At 40.2% G+C, this 18,655-nt stretch overlaps 1 protein-coding gene across 2 annotated transcripts in view; it reads left to right on the top strand.

The window, feature by feature from the left end:
• The window catches only part of LOC130910532 (teashirt homolog 1-like), a 281,199-nt gene that overhangs the window by 192,333 nt on the left and 70,211 nt on the right, over positions 1-18,655 (top strand). The gene's annotated exons all lie outside the window — the stretch shown is intronic.

The following is an 18,655-nucleotide window of genomic DNA, read 5'->3' as shown; positions in this document are numbered from 1 at the left end:
AGTCGTCATGTCAAATAATCCGGGCTAGTTATGTGTGATTTTCCGCTTCGAAGACTTTGAAACATCACTCGGTTCGGGTAAGCATGTCGGCTAGCTGTCACGTCTCTTGGTTTGTTTACTTTCTCCGAAGCCGGGGAAGGGAAATGACATATGTCTGATTTAGGTGTCATAAAATATCGTTCGGGAGGTGCGACAGTAAAGGTAAAGTCGACAGTTTTGACCATTATGGAGTAATTTTGCCACGTCGTCCTGAATAAGTGCATTTTTATTATTTCATATTCCATTTAGCACAAGACTTATTTGTCATGACCATGTCATTTATTTAGTAATTGGGGAAAATACTTGGATAAAAAGAATATCCTGTAAAAATATTGAAGTAAAGAGACAGAAACAATGACATTTTGCAGCTCTCTTTGTCACGTTTTAAAAGTTGTGAATACTTCCCCCTCGACGGGCTGAGTGGTCCTTCTCAAGCCATTTATTTAGCTATTGTGGAAAAATACTTGAATAAAAAGAATATCCTGTAAAAATATTGGAGTAGAGAGACTGAAACAATGACATTTTGCGGCTCTCTTCGTCGCGTTTTCCTCGTTCTGAATAATTCCCCCTCAATGGGCTGCATACTAAATTAGATGAAATCGTGACTCCGCTGACGTCATCCACCTGTTGGGGACGCTAGAGCCCTATAATGGTAGGCGTGGCTAACCGGCAGATTAAAGGACTAATTTCTTGTCATCTGCGCTTTGCTAAATTGTTGTATATAGTCGAATTGTCTCAAAATATGATTCACATAATAATGCTATTTAAGACTTTTTTTCTCCTGTCGTGTGCTCTTTAAAGGGAACAACGGACGGAAAAAACTTGTAGTTCTTAAAAGATAAATTTAGAACGAGTTATAATAATTTGATATTCAGACCCGTCTTAATGTTTTCGTTTATATAAAATTTGAAAAATTACTTTAACATAGTTAAAAACTATTAGTTTAACATAGTTAAAAACAATAGTAGGTCGCCAATGTTATTGACCATGCAATGCGACGCAGTATTTTTTTTTTGGCAGCCCTTTTAATTTTCGTCTTAGTCTGTAGGACGATATTATTAGTCTTAGTCATATTTTAGTCATCTCAAAATGTGTTTGTTTTCATCTAGTTTTAGTTGACGTTCACTCGACGTTTACTAAAAATGATTTTTTTTAAATAATCGTTTCCAACCATTTTGAATGAACATTGACAGACGAGAACATATTGTAGCGTCTACAAGGACAACGTCAACTTGGTGATAATACACACTCAGCAGGTAAACAGTACATTATTTTCAATGACTTATACCCACCTGGACGCCACGAGCCTAATAGCCTAATGCTAACGCTACTAGTTACATTTAGTGTGTGATGATCACTCAGCACAGACCTTTAAAAGTGAAAGCAGCATTGCATATTCTCTATGGCCAAGACAAGAAAACAAATCCTGCCATGTGTGCAAGCAAGCCTTGAGACTGGAGGGCACTGCACTGGTGAGTGGGTGGGAGGGGGCACAGCACATCACAAGAGTGACACAAGCAGACACTGCTACGATGCAGGCTAACTACACATAAATGTCACACATTGTGAACATGTGACGGAAAGCATTGCGCATTTTCGTCTCGTCAGAGGAAAACTGGCACTAGGCTCATTATATTTTAGTCTCTCAAAACCGTTTTTAGCTCGTTATCGTCTTGTCATCATCATGAAAAAAGTGTTTTCGTTGACAAAATATTTCCGTTATCATCATCGTTGAAGAAAAAAAAACTGATGCATTGACGTCACTGGGCAGCGATGCATCAGTTCTGCCCTTCCAATTTGAACACCAATCGGAAAAGTGATGAGCAGCACAGCACTGTCGATATTTCACAAAGAACAGCAGCAAACACAATGAAATGGAAGTCTCCAGCAGGATTTGATCCTGCATTTCCCGTGCGACAGACGAGCACTTAGACCACAGGACTGTACTGTACTCACCTGATATTAGTCATGATTTTCCTTATAAAGTAATCGCAACCCACATGCGCTGTCCGTCTGAGTGGGAAAACCTGAAAGGAAAACTTAACTGAAAAGAAAGCGCGGCTAGCTTGACCATGGAACTAAAAAACACGGCTCATTTCAGACAGCAAGCAGACAACAAGAACATAGGGATTGCGTAAAAGGGTTTATTGAACACACACAAAAACACGCGATCGCGAAAAGAGAGACACAAAAAGGGTCTGTGACAGGAGGTCGGGATCAATTTAAAAAAGAAAAAAAAAAAAAAGAGGGAAAACAGTGTTGAGAGGCAGACAAACAAAAAAACAAGGCAATGATGCCACTAACAACGAAGGGATATACAAACTGTCAAATGCCAGCAAGTCAATACAAGCCGCCTAGGATCGGTTTAAAGACACTGCTGATGAGCTTGAATAGGATGCAGGTAGGACGTTCGGGAAAAAAAGTGCAGCTAGCTTGACCACGGAACTAAAAACTCAGCTCACTTCAGACAGCAAGCAGACAACAAGAACATAGTGATTGCATAAAAAGGTTTGTTGAACACAGACAAAACCACGCGATCGCGAAAAGGGAGACACAAAAATGGTCTGTGACAGGAGGTAGGGATCATTTAACACAATAAAAGAGGGAAAACCGTGTTTAGAGGCGGTTTTCCCTCCCAATACAAACTGTCAAATGGCAGCAAGTCAATACAAGCCGCATCGGATCGGTTTAAAGACACTGCTGATGAGCTTGAATTGGATGCAGGTAGGACGTTCGGGGAAAAAAAGTGCGGCTAGCTTGACCACGGAACTAAAAACTCAGCTCACTTCAGACAGCAAGCAGACACTGACAACTAAGCGATATACAAACTGACAAATGGCAGCAAGTCAATACAAGCCGCCTAGGATCGGTTTAACCCTTTAACACCGAACGTGTCGGTAGCGACGCGTTTACGCATATCGTCTTTGAAGCTTCGTCACGCTGTAATTACGTCACCCACTTGCCACTGGTTGGTCTCATTTGAAAGTGCGGAAGTTGATGCTCACACCAGTTTTTATTTGAAGTCAATCGACCAAGAAAAACGGGAGATAATGTCATTTGAATTTTATATTTTTATTGCACTCATAAATATGCATTAAAACGCTGCATGGACCATGTATCCATCTCCATATTTCCATCATTTCTTGTCCTATTTCAAAACCGCACGCAGCACAAAAGACTATATATCCCAAGAGCCGTTGTGATGTGAACCGAATGTGGACATTTTTAATAAATTTCCGAGCGAGGCGCCAACTAAGGAAAAGGAGGCATGCTGACGCAAGCAACGGCCAGTTTGAGCGAGCGACTTTGAAACGTGCAGAATGAATCTAAAACTAAATTTAGTGCAAGCTAATGCATTATTTCATTAACTCAAGGAAGAAGATGAGCCATATTTGTCGTTGTTTTCCTGGGATGAGACGGCGTCTCGGCGAGTAGAAGTGACAGGCTGACAGCAGCGCGCAAACGGCGAAAGAGTAGGCTGTGTGACGTTGTGTGTGACGCAGCTCCGTGACATGCTCATGCAGAAGCTTTATTGAGTTGGCAAAAAAAAAAAAACTTTATCGGGTCGTATGCCAGAAAGATTTGAATTGAACTGAACTACTTGTCAATATTTTTGAAAATACTTTTTTTCAATGTTATATATATTTTTTCTTCACTATAATCTTTTCAATTTTTATAAAGATGAGTGTTCAAGAAGCTTGGTTGCATGTACGTATATACTTTAGATAAGGTGATGGGTATAATACCTAACTTCACAAAGAGATATCCTCCAAACCCTTTATGTGTTAGATGAAATATATATTATTTTTTTTCTCACTATTTTGCACTGTATATAACCCGTTTTGACCATAGTATGTGTAAAGGCCAAAAACGCCTATGACCATACTTACTGTTTGTGTTGAATTGTCTAACATAAAACTATACAATCTTATTTTTTTCTATTGAATGTTTATCCTAACAAGTAGGATAAATATTATCAAGCTTCAAAACGTTTGGTCGAGCATGTTGGGTTGTCAATGGGACATCAACACTACACATTCTGAAAAAAATATTTTGGGATTTTTTTTGTCTTTTTGGGTCCAAAATGTCGATTATAATTGGTCAGTGAAGAAAACAGTTTGGACATGAAGTTCAAGGTGTCCTGAAAAAAGGGACCCAACTTGGCCATTGTAAACATTTTTTTCTTTGAAATATAAAGGCAACATTAAATGCATGCAAATTCGGCCAAAATAGGCTTAGGTGTTAAAGGGTTAAAGACACTGCTGATGAGCTTGAATTGGACTCAGGTAGGACGTTAGTAACTCATCCCACATCTCTGTAACAAAACAATCTGACCAGCAGCAGAATGTGACAAAATCATGGCAGTCATCATACTAGCTTCGCTTGCTAGCTCGCACAGCTTTTCTCCCTGTTCAGGCCAACCGCGTCATCACTCCCAGTGTGGATTGCACGTATAAAATATGGTGCCCTCCGTAAGTCAAAACATGTACTAAATATTCTAGATTTTTAAATCAGTGGCAATAATATACCGTATTGGCCCGAATATAAGACTGAAAAAGTGGGAGTCGTCTTATACTGTATTCCGGGTCTAGACAATATACCCATTCACGACGCTAGATGGCGCCAGATATCTTTGAAGCGATGCTCTGTCATGGAAGATCTCAGCTACTCTCAAGTTTTTCCAGTTTGCATTATTTTATTGCAATGTTTTTCCTTATTTAGATTTGTTTCAAGACTACACAGTTAGACCTCACTTTGATGGTTAATGCAGTTATTGCAATTTTGTTGTTTTAGCACAATAGATTGGTTTATTTACATTTCAAAAACCAGAAGCCATTCATTTACGAATGTGATTGCACTTCAGTTTACATATTTAAATGTTCAGATGTTAAGATTTGAATGAGGCAAAAGAACATGCTTTTTCTCTCAAATATATTGTTATAATCATTTGTTTCAGATGTGATGTAATCATTTTCTGTATAAAAATTAATTTGGTGTTCAAAAAGTCTTTTTTTTTTTTTCAAACTTGAGTCTTGAAAAGGGGGGTCGTCTTATAATCAGGGCCGTCTTATATTCGGGCCAATACTGTATGTGTTTCTAATAACATTTTACAGAACAATTGTGGCTTATTAGAGTCTTTAAGTCCGAGTATCCCTTGAAATGTTGCATTTACAAACCTTTTGCATTGTCGGTGACGTCCCTTCATCTGGTCGTTGCAGCATCATGTCATGTTTTCTAGACGCCATAGCATTTTTCAACTTGCCTGAACTATCTTCTGTATAAGCAAAATGTTTCTTCTCCCAACAACTCCTTTATTTCCTAACAAGCTGCAGACCAGCGTGAAATGTTGAAAGGCGCCGCGAGAGTACAGCGTACAGAAATTTCTGTGGCTTCCGGCAAATGCACAGACTGCTGCCTGTTCCCGTCACCTTTAAAATAACTGCATAAGCCAGCACTTTTTTTGAAATTATAAAAGCCTATTTTGTTTAAACTAACTCGCCACTAGTGCGTAGCCTACGCGTGAAACCGTAAATCTGCTGACTATGTAGGCGTATTGTACCATGTGGTTTTGCTGAATAACAATAAATGTTCCTTGTTAACTCATTGACGTAAATAGACGTCCATTTCAAATGGACTGGACGTCTATCACATACCTGTCAACCCAAGGCGGTTAGCAATCTTACAAATATTGACGTATGGCCTTACAAATTGGTGACTAATCTTACAACGTTGTATATAGCGTGCAATTTGAAACAAAAATAAAACTCAATTTTTAAAATAATATGAATTTATTGGTAATATTGTAACATATAACCTGGTGCAATCAAAAAACAATATATTCAGCTACATCATGATTACTAAAATTTAACAGTGACCTTTGTTGCAATTCAGTTTGACTTGAAGGTAGTTAGTGTGTCCAATATAAATTAAAAAGGTCAATTGATAAAATTAACTTACCCATGCAATCTTTGAGTCAGGGAACATTTCTTTTGCTAATTCTGAGAAGTGATCAGCAATAGTTGCGGGTATATTGTGTACGGCAACAAATTGGCAGAATGAAATCTCCGCTTTCATTCTGCAGACTTCATCTTTATGACCAGTGTTGTTCTTTACTTTTAAAAAGTAATTAATTAGTTACAAATTACTTCTCTCAAAAAGTTATTGAGTTAGTAACTCAGTTACCTGAAGTTAAGAGTAATTAGTTACTTGGCAAAGTAACTGGTGTTACCTTTCATGCTTTTTTTTTTTTCATTAAAAAAAATCATAGTAACCTTTGTTATGTTTGGAAATCGTTTATTATTGTGAATCAACTGTTAAAGTTGTAAAAATTGCTGCTGTTTTTGCGTTAGTTCCCTTCCGTCTACTTTCGACATGTTAAAGTTTTAAAACTTATTCATCATTTAACGATAGATTCAAGTCAAGGTTTTGCTGATTTAGGGGTATTTTAGATAAAAATTTACTTAAGTTCGCTAGGAAGGTTCACTACAACAGAGCCTTTCTGAGAAGTCTACAGCTTCAAAATGGCGGCTGTTTATTAACGCCGCCGTCTGTCATTTCGCATGTAGTTCATGAGCGTGTGATATCTAGGCTTAGATTGTAGGCTGTCGGCTACAGCCAGGAAATATTGGAGCCACCTAGCCTAGCATCGCGTTTGCTACAGCGTCAAAACAAACACTCTTATTTTTTATTTTTATTTATTTATTTATTTATTTTCCCTTCAGGCATGACAAATCCAAACAAACATACAGCATTTATATGTGTTTACAATTAATTCAACCTGAAAAGAAAAGGGCTGACGGGAGAAGCCGAAGCTTATTGAAACCCATCTCCAGTATACCATATAGGACGCAGAAAATATCGAATATAAATTTTTGACATTCAGATTTCGTAGTGATTACAAGGTTGTTGTTTTTTTAATATAATAACCATCCCCTCTGATTGTTCATTTTCCCAATAGTCCTAGTCCATTGTCGATCGTGGCAATGTGCTCGTTATGTTGATTAGTAGATCCAGTAGATTAGGTCATAATTCAGTAGTTAGTTTATTCAGTTGATTCGATCCAGAAGATAGGGAATAGCTGAGGACCGATTATAGGCCGTGTACGCCACCCCCTTTTGTCGACTTAATCCTTGTCGCAGTTTTCATTGCTTGCTGACTCCCGACGAACATTCATCTCAAGGTTGCGCAGCTTCTTAGTAGGTTGCATCGCCATTCCGGTTGTGGACTCATGGCCTTCTTCTCTCTGTGTCTCTGACTTTTCTTGCGTAATTCAACCAACGTAGTAACGCATCGTAAGGCACATTGTGTCGTTGCCGAAACGGTGACAAAATCCGACAAAATAAACGTAATGCACGAAAAACATACAGATTTTGAACGTAAGGCGTACTCGGTGCTCACTAAGGGTGTAACAGTACATGTATTTGTATTGAACCGTTTCAGTACGGGGTGCCGGTTCGGAACGGAGGCGTACTGAACGAGTTTCTGATGTAATGTGACCCTTACTTTTCGAGGCTGCAAGTCGCAGTATTTACTCCGTCTTCTCTACTATAATGAGGACCAACACGGTACGACAGTATAACCCAGAAACGTCAATGGCGGGACAACGTGGCCGCCGCGAGAACGCAGTGAAACGCGGGCGTTAAAGTCAATCAGCCAATGCACACCAGTCGCATTGCGGCCGCGTGTAAGACACGTCCCAGAAGCGGCTCAACACGACGTCCCAGAAGCGGCTCAACACGACGCACGCGAAAAGAACAGAGTTTATTATTTGACGCGAGACGCGACCCTCCTGCGTCAATACTACTACCGGTAGCTAGGATTGGGCAGACCGGAAGTCACTCGTGTAAAAATACGGTGGATCCGGTCGATTTTCACACTGGTATGCAATCGTAACCCACTTTTTGGGTACATCAGATCTCTTGAGTGGTAGATCGGGGCATAGTTGACTTGTCTTTGTTGATTTACTGCTGTCTTCTCTGCTGTAATAATAACCAACACGGCCCTGTGTTCAATACAAAACCCTCCTACCACAACAAAACAAGTAGGAACTAATATTCACATAGGAACTAAAGTTATACAACATAAAATATACAATATAAATGAATACTACATCACATTTGTAAAATATAAACACATAATAAAATAAATAATAGCCCATTTAAAATAGAATAAATTGAAATTAGCTAAAACACCTGTAATTAAATAATAAGAATAATACACAGATCCTGCTTACACAACTAAATTTATTAATTTCTGTGAGGCGCTTTACCTCGAGAAAATCCACCAACAAAGCTTTTGAAAACCGTTCCTAAGAAAAAAGATGATTCATTGAGGCATTTCATTTGTAAAATACATGTTAGAATCTTTGTCATTGGGATTGCTTTTCTCTTTAGCACAGGGCTTCTTTTTTCTTCTTTCTTTCAGAAAGAAAGCTGACCAATACGTGGGGTCTGAACGGCAAATTGTTGTTGGATTATCTTTAAATACCCGTTACTTTTTGAGCAGAATTCTAGCTTTGTTAAGGCTAATGTTCCTATTGTTGAAAGCGCAAAGGTGTGTAATAAACAACTAGCACATTTATATTTTGCATTTTGTTTTCTTACTGTACCGAAAATGAACCGAACCGTGACCTCAAAACCGAGGTACGTACCAAACCGAGATTTTTGTGTACCGTTACACCCCTGGTAATGCACGAAAAACATACAGATTTTGAACTTCAGGCGTATACATTTAAAAATCAGTGCTCACTTGTACGAATTACGCCGAAACCGTACAATTTGACAAGTAGGCTATCGACATAATGGCAGTGAACTAATTGAAGAACAAGCACTTGTTTTCTTGCACTCCAGTCTTATCATCTAAAAGCCATTTGCCACCAAATAAACTATCAATTAATAATAATGTTGCGACCAAACAGTTTGTTTTGCTCTTCAGATATCCACAATCACTCTGCAAGAAATGTTCTCTTCATACTCATCAGTAATCAAAGCCTTAATTGATTACGACTCAACGAGAGTGAGCCGTAAAAAAAGATGTTATCACTTAGTCTTGTTCAGATTGAAAGCGTCATCAGCGAGCGTCTCCTTGAGTGCACATGACACCTCGCTCATTTCGCTGGTGGCTACATGACTGATGTGTGATGTGATGACTCCGTTTCGCTCTTTTTTTTTTTTTTTTCTTTTTTGACGTGTTTGAAGGCTCGCCCGTTTGTGAAGTTTAGTGACGGGCATGCCAGCGAGCGCTTTAGCGAGATAAGTCGTTTGACACGCGCACATCACAGCCACATCTTGTGTGTCCACACCGCGCTTTTTTTTCTTCTTCACTTTTCAGCTGTCACAACTGACGCTGACACGCTGTGAAAAGCTGTCAAAACTAAAAATAATGTTAAATTGATCTCAAGCCGCTCTTTTATAAAAAAAATATATATTAATTTGCTACTTAAGAAGCAAAAAGAATTCCCCCTTTTTAGCACGGCAGAGTTGATTAGAGCAATTAGATGTATCCTCCAGAGTGAAGGCCGCATTGAAGGAAGTCATTGAACGCAACACGAAAAACATTATGGCTGACAGGAGAGTTTGTCGCTTTGAGACATGCCCACACACGCGCATGCAAATGTTCTCATATATCTTGACATATTATACACCATTTAAAATGTTTGGCTTATTCACTGCGATTGATGGTGATGGACGTCCAAACCATTTGAACTCAAGGTAGGTCCAGCGATACACAAACTTCAGACACACACACTAGAACGCAGTGAGTGGTCATAGAATTGTGCTAATTGGACCAAGTCTGTAAACATAAAAAGACTGTTAAACATTGTCCAATTAAAACAGTGTCAGTGTGTTTAATTGACTCAAATAGTGACAAAACACTCAAATTGGGCAAAATATCACATTCCATACTGTAGACTCAACTGTATATAGATTTTTTTTTTTTTTAAACACTGAGAACTTTTCTCTAATTGGTGTCCATGAAAGTGAAAGCATGATTGGACGCAATTATTTTTCAGGCACTGAACAGGACATGAGAACTTTTAGCAGATAGGAATTCTCATTAAGAGACCTTTTCAGTGTGGGTTGGCCTTTCTTTGCGTTTCTTGTGTGTGTGTGTGACACACATATGGGGGCGATCCCCATGGCCAAACATCCCCCCTCTTCCTTCTTCTGTGTGTGACCACTTGTCACTGGATGTTTATGGTCCATTGTTTGCGGTGCTGATGATCACTGTCACTGGCTGCTTCCATTACCAACAAGTCCTCTGATGGATGAGTACCCCCTTTACCCTCATTCCACAGCCCCCCACTCACACCAGCGTCCTTGACCACCAAGGCTGTGAACCATAAGTTTATATCCTTTCAAGTAGTACTTCCAATGTCACTCATTTGCATCCAATATTATTTACTGCCATTAGTGCCAATGGCTAAAATACTTGTCACCAAGTATCCAAACAATCATGACATTTTCATCAAACCTTCTTTAACCAATTTGGCTGCCACTGACGGCGCTAGACGTCCAATCACTTTTGCCCGAGGTCAGCCAGAATGAGCTCCAGCACCCTGCGACCCTGACAAGCGAGGTTGAAATTGGGTGGTTGACAAAGTCCGTACACAGGCATAGACTTTACGATCAGTTGACGGGAAATGGGGTGCAGGGCCGCTGCATAAGGGGCCTATTTTCAAAAACATAAAATTCAAATATTTTCAGAATCAAAGCCGCTAGCGACCTAAACAGGCACCTCCCTTAGGCATATATACTCAGGGGTTAATTTGTGCCGGATTTTCCCGGGACAAGATCCGGCACCTCTTGATTTTGGCCTCCCTGTGTTTCGGGACTTATTTGGGCAGATCCGGCACCTCTCGTGTATAGAAAAAATAATAATAATAGTATTGTGGCGAACTAGAACAGGAGTCTGAGGAGGAGTCTCGAAGCACAGAGCCAAGCCGCGTTGTTTTATTGACATTGAAACTGCACAAAATAACAACGCATGTTAAGCCTGAACGATATATCGTTTAAACATCATCATCGCGATGTGCGCGTGCGCGATAGTCCCATCGCAAGCATGTGCGATAGTTGTTGTTTTTTTTTTTAATCCATTTACGCCTTGCTTTCTACTCTGCGCACAGCTTCACACCCTCCCTTTCCCAGCCCTATGTTCCTCTCAGTCACTTGCTTATTAAAGTTAACGATGACTTTGATCTGGCCAAAGAAGCAGACTTCACACAGGCATATGTCAATCATCGTTTAACTTGTTAAAAAGCTTCTGCAAGGAAGCCGCGCTGGAATGAATGTATGTGTGTGGAGACGTTGGAGACATATAAATGACAGAAGTGATCATGAGGAGTTTGAAACTTCTACATGTCACTCCAATGGTCACAGCTAAGGTAGATAAACAGAAGCATTTAATAAAGCCAAGCATTTATCTACTACAGTACTTTATTATTGTTCAAAAATGATTTGTTTGGACAGTTATGTTTAAAACTGATCATAAGTTTGACATTTGAAGTGCTTAAAAACCATTTTATATACATTTTTTAAATCACTTTGGGGGAAAAGTGAGAAAAAAACATGCCTTATCTGTATCTCTTTCCAATGCTAAATCTGAATAAATACATTGAGCACAAAAAACACACACACAAAAAAAAAAAAGAAAATGGGGGGGGGGTCCTGGGGCGGGGTGCGCTACTTCGCGGTTTTTCACTTATCGCGGCGGGTTCTGGTCGCCATTAACCACGAAAAACGAGGGATCACTGTACACTGTGGTGATGGTGAGTCATCCAGTCTTTCCAAACAGCTATTCAAGTTATCAAGTGAAAATTTCTTTAACGAAAAATATATATATATTTTTTTGATATCGCAATATAATATCGCAATATATCGCAAACCCCCAAAAAATCGCAACAATCGTTTTTTCCAATATCGTTCAGGCTTAACGCACGTCCCACTTGCATGCACTTGCGGGAGAAGACTGTTTTACTTCCGACTTTTCCTTTAACAGAACCCTTCCCCCTGGGAACTACACAACTTGCCAATATTAGTTCTGCAGGTGAAATTTGTTAAAACTCGCTATATTATAAAAACGTTTTTTAAAAAATGTATAAAACAAAATAATAATATGCATAAATCCATTTACAGAACAAATCCCAAAAATTGCATGTTGTTTATAAAAATTTGTCATTTGAAAGAGTCGGAGATTTGTTGATGCACTGAAAAGCTGGACTAACAAATCACGCCCATGACATAAAAAGCAAAACAAAAAAAATTTGGAAATTTGCAGCATCTGGGGAGCAAGGAGCCAGGATCAAACGGTATTTTAACATGCCAAAAAGGCAGTTGCATTTACTGTCTTTTTTCAAAAAGAAGGAAGATGGTTAAAAACGAGTCAGAAAAACAGCAACTGGTGATGAGGGCAGCTGCAGTGATCATGCTAACGGGCAGGACCGGTGTTCTGCCAAAATATCCTACATCGGCGAAACGTCCTACATTAGTCGAATTTGACACCTAAAGTACTACCGTGCGCTCTAAACTTGTTTTGTTTAGATGCGTACAGGAATAAGGTCCTAAAAAATGCCTGCAGAAAATACTTAAATGTAGTTATATCAAATAAGGACGGTTTAAACACGCTACGTGACTAATGTGGTCAACTGCTTCAAAGCTAACACAAAAAAACACAATGGTTAAAAGTATGAGAGGGTAATACATGCAAAAAGTATCTTTGAGGCTGTGAAAAGGTTCTAAATAACTAAATAAAAACAAAAATAGTGAGTAATCGCCGCCTCTAACCGATGTGCGCATGCGTGTGAATGCATGCGCAAGCGCCCTGAGCATTGTGTAGGACGTTTCGCCGCGTAGTAAGGAATGGCCGAACACCGGTTGCAGCAGGAGGCTAGCGCAGCAGCAGCTAGCCAGGTTCACGGACAGCCAGCCAAGCCGGGGCAGGAGGCTGCTACCGTGGCAGCAGCTGGTCAGGTTCAGCGCCGCCTGGAATGGGGGCCAGCTACAGCGCCAGCAGTCAGCCAGGTGGACAACAGGCCAGTACCCTTATGGGAAATTTGGTATGGGCTGCACAATTTGTAGGAAGCAGGTGGGAACTTGGGGGCCAGAGAAGACAGGGGGATGAAAACTTGCAAAAAGAATGGAAATGGAATGGAAAGAAGAGCGATCCGACATTTACTTGCGGGGCGGGAATTGCTCCACAGTGGTGCTTCACGTCACACACAGGCACACCAGAGCTCGATCAATTCATTCCACAAGCGTTCGGAATACATTAATTGCAAAACCGAAAAGGCGCGGTTCATAAAGGCGTATTGAACCGATAGGCGAACCGTACGGTTCGTCTTTGAACCGCAAACCGTTGCACCGCTAGTAATAACTCACTTTTTCTGGTTTAGATTGTTTCAAAAATAAACTTTCTCTGCAAAAACTCATCCAAAACCAGCTGATTACATCCAGCAACTGTCAGGACTTTTGTGACATTTTTCAGACACCTACCTCTGCGCTGATTAAATGGCAAATTAACTGATCACCCAAATAATTGTCAGTCGCAGGCGTAATTAACATTTTGCCCAAAAATTTGACACACACACACTTTCACACAAACATCCCTGACCTAATTGCTCAGTCTGACTGCGCTAATTAATCACACCTGACTCAACACGGTGACAAGGTTAGCCAAGTGACGCGTTGTCACTGGGAAAAAATTCAGTTTCTCAATCTTTCGATGACAAAAATAAATAAAAAAAACAGTAGCCAATGGGTCTATTTTTATCTGAGTGGAAGTAAGACAAGAAGTAGTAGAAGAAGGCGGGTTCGGGCTGGGTCATGATGCGCCATTAATCAAAAAGAATGACATGGCTGTCTCCCGTGACAACCGGTCGAGAGTCAGATCCTCCTCCCACCTCTCGAGGCGCCGCAGAACCAACTTTATTAATCAAGCCTGCGCCCGTTAATTGTCACCCGTAAATTCCGCCATTTGGATTTTTTAATAATCTTGGTGGCGCAGAGCTAACAATCTGCCCGCTGATTGGAGTTTTATTGAGAAGTGAGGGGGAGACGGCCGACTGACACAAATAGCTTTCTCGTCACCTCCCGTTGGATGACAGTTATGAAATACAATTATGATAGGCCGCGGCTGCTTAAGGATTCACCGGGCGCACCCTCGCCTGCCGAATGGGGGTGGCGGCGTTTGGGGGTCTACTGCGAGTCTCCGCTGATAAGACATCTCCTTTAACAAGCACTTCAGTTCTCCTTCTAAAACTACATTTACACACCATGCTTCAAGTGACATATTTTGCATTTGATTTGGGGGTTGGGAAGCGCCAAGTTTGTCAGAACCTTGAAGGGTGTGTGCGACATTAAAAGTTTGGAAATGAATGGACTAGAGAAGTGGTGTCAAACTGGAGGCCGGGGGCCCGCCGCATCATTTTGTGTGGAAAGGCGAAAGTAAATCCTGTGTCATAGACTTCACTATCAGGTGACGAGACAGCTCCAACAGACATTGCGGACAATGCACCAGTGTAAGATGTGCTTTAATGCTTTTGCACACTAACAGTATTTACAATAATTATAACCAATTATGTGTGTTTAAAACTAGGTGTTATGATTCATGTAACAGTCTATTCGCTTGTGCTTTAGTGCTTACACAATGAAAAGAGTAAGGTTTCTGTTTTCAGTAAACGTCACCATAATGTTTCATTCTGGTCTCTGTTCTCAGTAAATGATACCAAAACAGCAAAACGAAACTCACACATGTGCAATGAATGCTCTCCCACTTGTCAATAAAAGACGCGGCCCCCAGGAAGGAGGCTGAGATGGGCTTGTTTTGAGCAGACGTGGTGTGCTGTCAGCCTTCTCCCTGGTGGCCACCAGTGTTAAATTTTTATCTTCGTCTCAAGTCTGATCTTTCCTCCGTCCTTTCCTAGGTCTTTTTGTTTTCTTAGTTCAAGTATTAAGTTTAGACCTAACAACCAACAAACAACGCACAAATGGACATGGGAATGAATGTTAGTGAATTCACTAATTAGTTTAGCGCTTAGCGCTAACTGTTAACATCTCAAAGACAATAATAAAGGCTAAACAGTACAAGAGGGTTCATGTACTCACCTCTTATAGACGCACACAGGACTTAGCTACACACTCAGGACTAGGGATGGGAATCGAAATCCGATTCCAATTCCGAACCGGTTCCTAGTGTTTCGAGGCCTCGACATCACAATGAAAAAGCCTTGACGATCCCTTTAACGATTCCTAAAGACGCATATTGCGTCGTGACTGTCTTGTTGTCCAGACGCATCAAACTAGCATGGCGCCAAGAACCACCCGCTCCAAAGTTTGGCTACACTTCACCAGGAAAGAGGGTGAAAATGAAAGGTTACGATGGTTTAGCACGAGCATTGCAGCCGTAAACATAACAATGACAGCACGTAGGTTCAAACGCTCGAAAATGTGTCTTCACTTCACGAGGAAAAATTACAACAAAACTAATTGCAGTCATTGCAAGGTGGAGATAACTGCATCGGGAGGGAAGGTGGAGATAACTGAATCGGGAGGGAATAGACTGCACTGTCCTCACCAAGGCAGCTATAGAGCTAGCTAAACTCCGAAATGACTATACAGAAGACGCTGGTATAATTTGCTGACTTTATTCAACCATCACTTGAAGAGTGAAACTAAAAATAGAAATGAAACAAATCAATTTCGTCCCCAATAACAAACAGGTTTGCATCAACGTAAAACAGCCATGATTAGCTGCTAATAACAAAATGGTTAGCATGCGTTCGCTAGCATTAGCACATCGTTCAAACCACTACACAACTGGATTTAAGTGTCCGATCGCGAGTGGAAACACACAACAACAACACAAAAGATGATACATACAGGCGTTGCCTCTGTAGATATTTTACAAACATTAACAAAGAACGTAGGGTCGTTGCAGTGCTTTCCTCTCTCACTAATTCGCTTGGATGCGGCATTTCTTCTTCTTCACGTGAGCGCGTTCTTCTTCGCGTGAGGAAGCGCAAGGGCGCCCCCACTTGAGCGTGAAAGCACCATAAAAATTAAAAGGCGTGCATTTCAATATACTGGTAAATAATACACTTTAACAGGGGTCCCCAAACTACGGCCCGCCCCGACATTTGGTCCGACCCCTTGAACAATACCAGAGAGCATTTTGATTTTTTTTTTTTCTTTTTCTCAATAGTCTTATTTATTTTCTGGCCTTTTTCTGTGAAGAACTCAGAGAGGGTTGTTTGGTTATTATCTATTTGATTGATACTGTTTTTAATATTTATTATTATAATATTATTATTTTTATTTTATTTAGTTTTGTTCCGTGAAGAATCCAGAAAGGGTTATTTGATTGTGGCTTTCTGAAAAACAATATTTTTTTACAGTTAGGCACTCCTGCAATCGTCACACTTTTTCTGTTACAAAGTGACCCCGGCCCCTATCAGAGAAGGGAAAAGTTATGTGGCCCTCACAGGAAAAAGTTTGGGGACCCCTGCAAGTTTAACACATATTGCCAACGGCAGACCAACGACCTATATGCCAATATATACCAATATTTTTTATTTCTATTAGAAAAATGTTTCAGTAAAATGTTACACATTTTTGTGCATTTGCCACTTATTGCCACAGTTAATATTGAGGCTTTGGGCCTCTTTTGACCTCGTTGTGAGTTTGTAAGGTTGTGACTTCTGATTAAACAAACTCGATGCCAATCAAAACGTTTGTTCTTCTTTTCCCCCAAATTAGAATCGATAAGAGAATCGATAAAGAATTGAATCGTTAAGCAATATCGATAATGGAATCGGAATCGTAAAAATCCTATCAATTCCCATCCCTACTCAGGACATTTATCAATTGACATGACTTGAAGCTACTGCTGGACAACTGAAAGACAAGGAGCAATGAACTATCTCTCTTCCCCACTCGCTCTAAAAAAATAAGACAGAAGAGGACCCAAAGCGCGACCGCCGGGTGCCTGCCTATCTCGTACACAAATTTATTTTCGAGTCTTTTGAACAGGAGTAAATCTCTGGTTCAGTAACTTCAGCTGCATCCATCATAACGTTGTGCGTGCGTCCGTAAAAGGTGTCCGGGCGGCTGACGTGTCTTGAATTTCGTTCCACTACTAGCAGCTGTCATAAAGTTAGTAGGGGAAATCATCGTTTTTGAACATTTATCAATCGTAACCGAATCGTCTCGTGTCGAATCTCAATAATCGATTTTTTTGGTACACCGCTAGTTTGCACACGTTTTCATAAGTTAAAAAGTAATACTTTTTCCTGACAGATGCTCATTTTTATCGCTTATCTTGGGTTTTTTAAAGCCGACCAGTTATTTTTCAAAAGTACAAAAATTCATAAACACTTAACCTCAACCTTATCTGTTGCTGTCTATGGCACTGAAACATGATCATTCATTGCAAGCCCTCCGAGATCAAACGGTTTAAAATATCTATCACCTTCGATGGCAGTAGGTGAGTTAAGAACAAAAGCTTTGGAGAGACCAAATATAAAGTTCTCGTCTGTGTCGATTCACCAAGTTTAAAGCTGAGAAGACCCTCACACAAATCCTTGATCCCGTAACGAGCATATTTAACAATGATGGCTATATATTTCCCCCTTTTTTACTCTCCTTGCAATTAAAGAGTCGCCGTGTGTAATTTAATTCTTCTTTTCAAGTGCGAGCTCCCCCGAGACGTGGCCTGTAGCTGCGCCATCATCGCTCTTGGTGATTATCATTAATGAATGTCGCCCAGGACCATCCCTCAATGTGACTCGCCGAGGAAACACGGGCCCTAATTAAGGGTTCCTATTCATAAATATACGCCTGCAACCACGCGCATGCTCCTTTTAATGTCAGGAAAGAGCGGTTTTAACTGCACTTTTTTTTTTATTATGGTGACAGCCGGCAGCGAGGGATCTGTGCAATTTGAGATTTGCAGATTTTGGAATTGCAAAGGATTAGGATGCGCTAATTTGACACTTAATAGAGACGGTAAATCAGAATGTCACGCATGCAGGAAGTAGTTTATGTTTGAATCCCACTTGTACAATGGAGTGGTTTACAATGAGGGATTTTTGTCCCTTGAAGGCCACTATACTCTACTGGGAATGGTATTATTAATACAGAAATCCAGTGTCTCACATTTTGTCTCAGCCGGTATTGTGAAAAATGAGTCAAGTACCTTAAAGGTCACTATTTAAACGAACTAACTCGTAGTTTGATCTACACAGCGGAATACATGATAAAACGTCTTTTATTCCTTCAACTAGAAAGCCGAGAGCTGAGCCATTTGGTTTTTCTACCTAGTAACCCTACAGGATAGCCATATGGAGAAAAGAACTTTAGCTAAAAGCCCACTTTAGCACTGAGCATTGGCTTTTGCTTGGTAAAAGACAATTACTGTCAAAAACTGACTGATTGATTTTTTAGGAAAACGTCTGTTCAATTTAGTCCTCAGGAAATGATAGTCAATCACTCAATCAAAGTGATCAAAGTCTTGGAATTAGTAGAGTGACACAAGCAAGTGACAGTAAAATGAAGAAATATATTAGTTGATTTTTTTATTTTATCCCAGACAATGTGTTTTAGGTTTTTATTTACCTGACATA

Source organism: Corythoichthys intestinalis, chromosome 22 (assembly GCF_030265065.1).
Source record: "Corythoichthys intestinalis isolate RoL2023-P3 chromosome 22, ASM3026506v1, whole genome shotgun sequence".
Taxonomy (NCBI): domain Eukaryota; kingdom Metazoa; phylum Chordata; class Actinopteri; order Syngnathiformes; family Syngnathidae; genus Corythoichthys; species Corythoichthys intestinalis.
The sequence above is the reverse complement of the archived record's forward strand: the minus strand, read 5'-3'. Positions and strand labels throughout refer to the sequence as shown.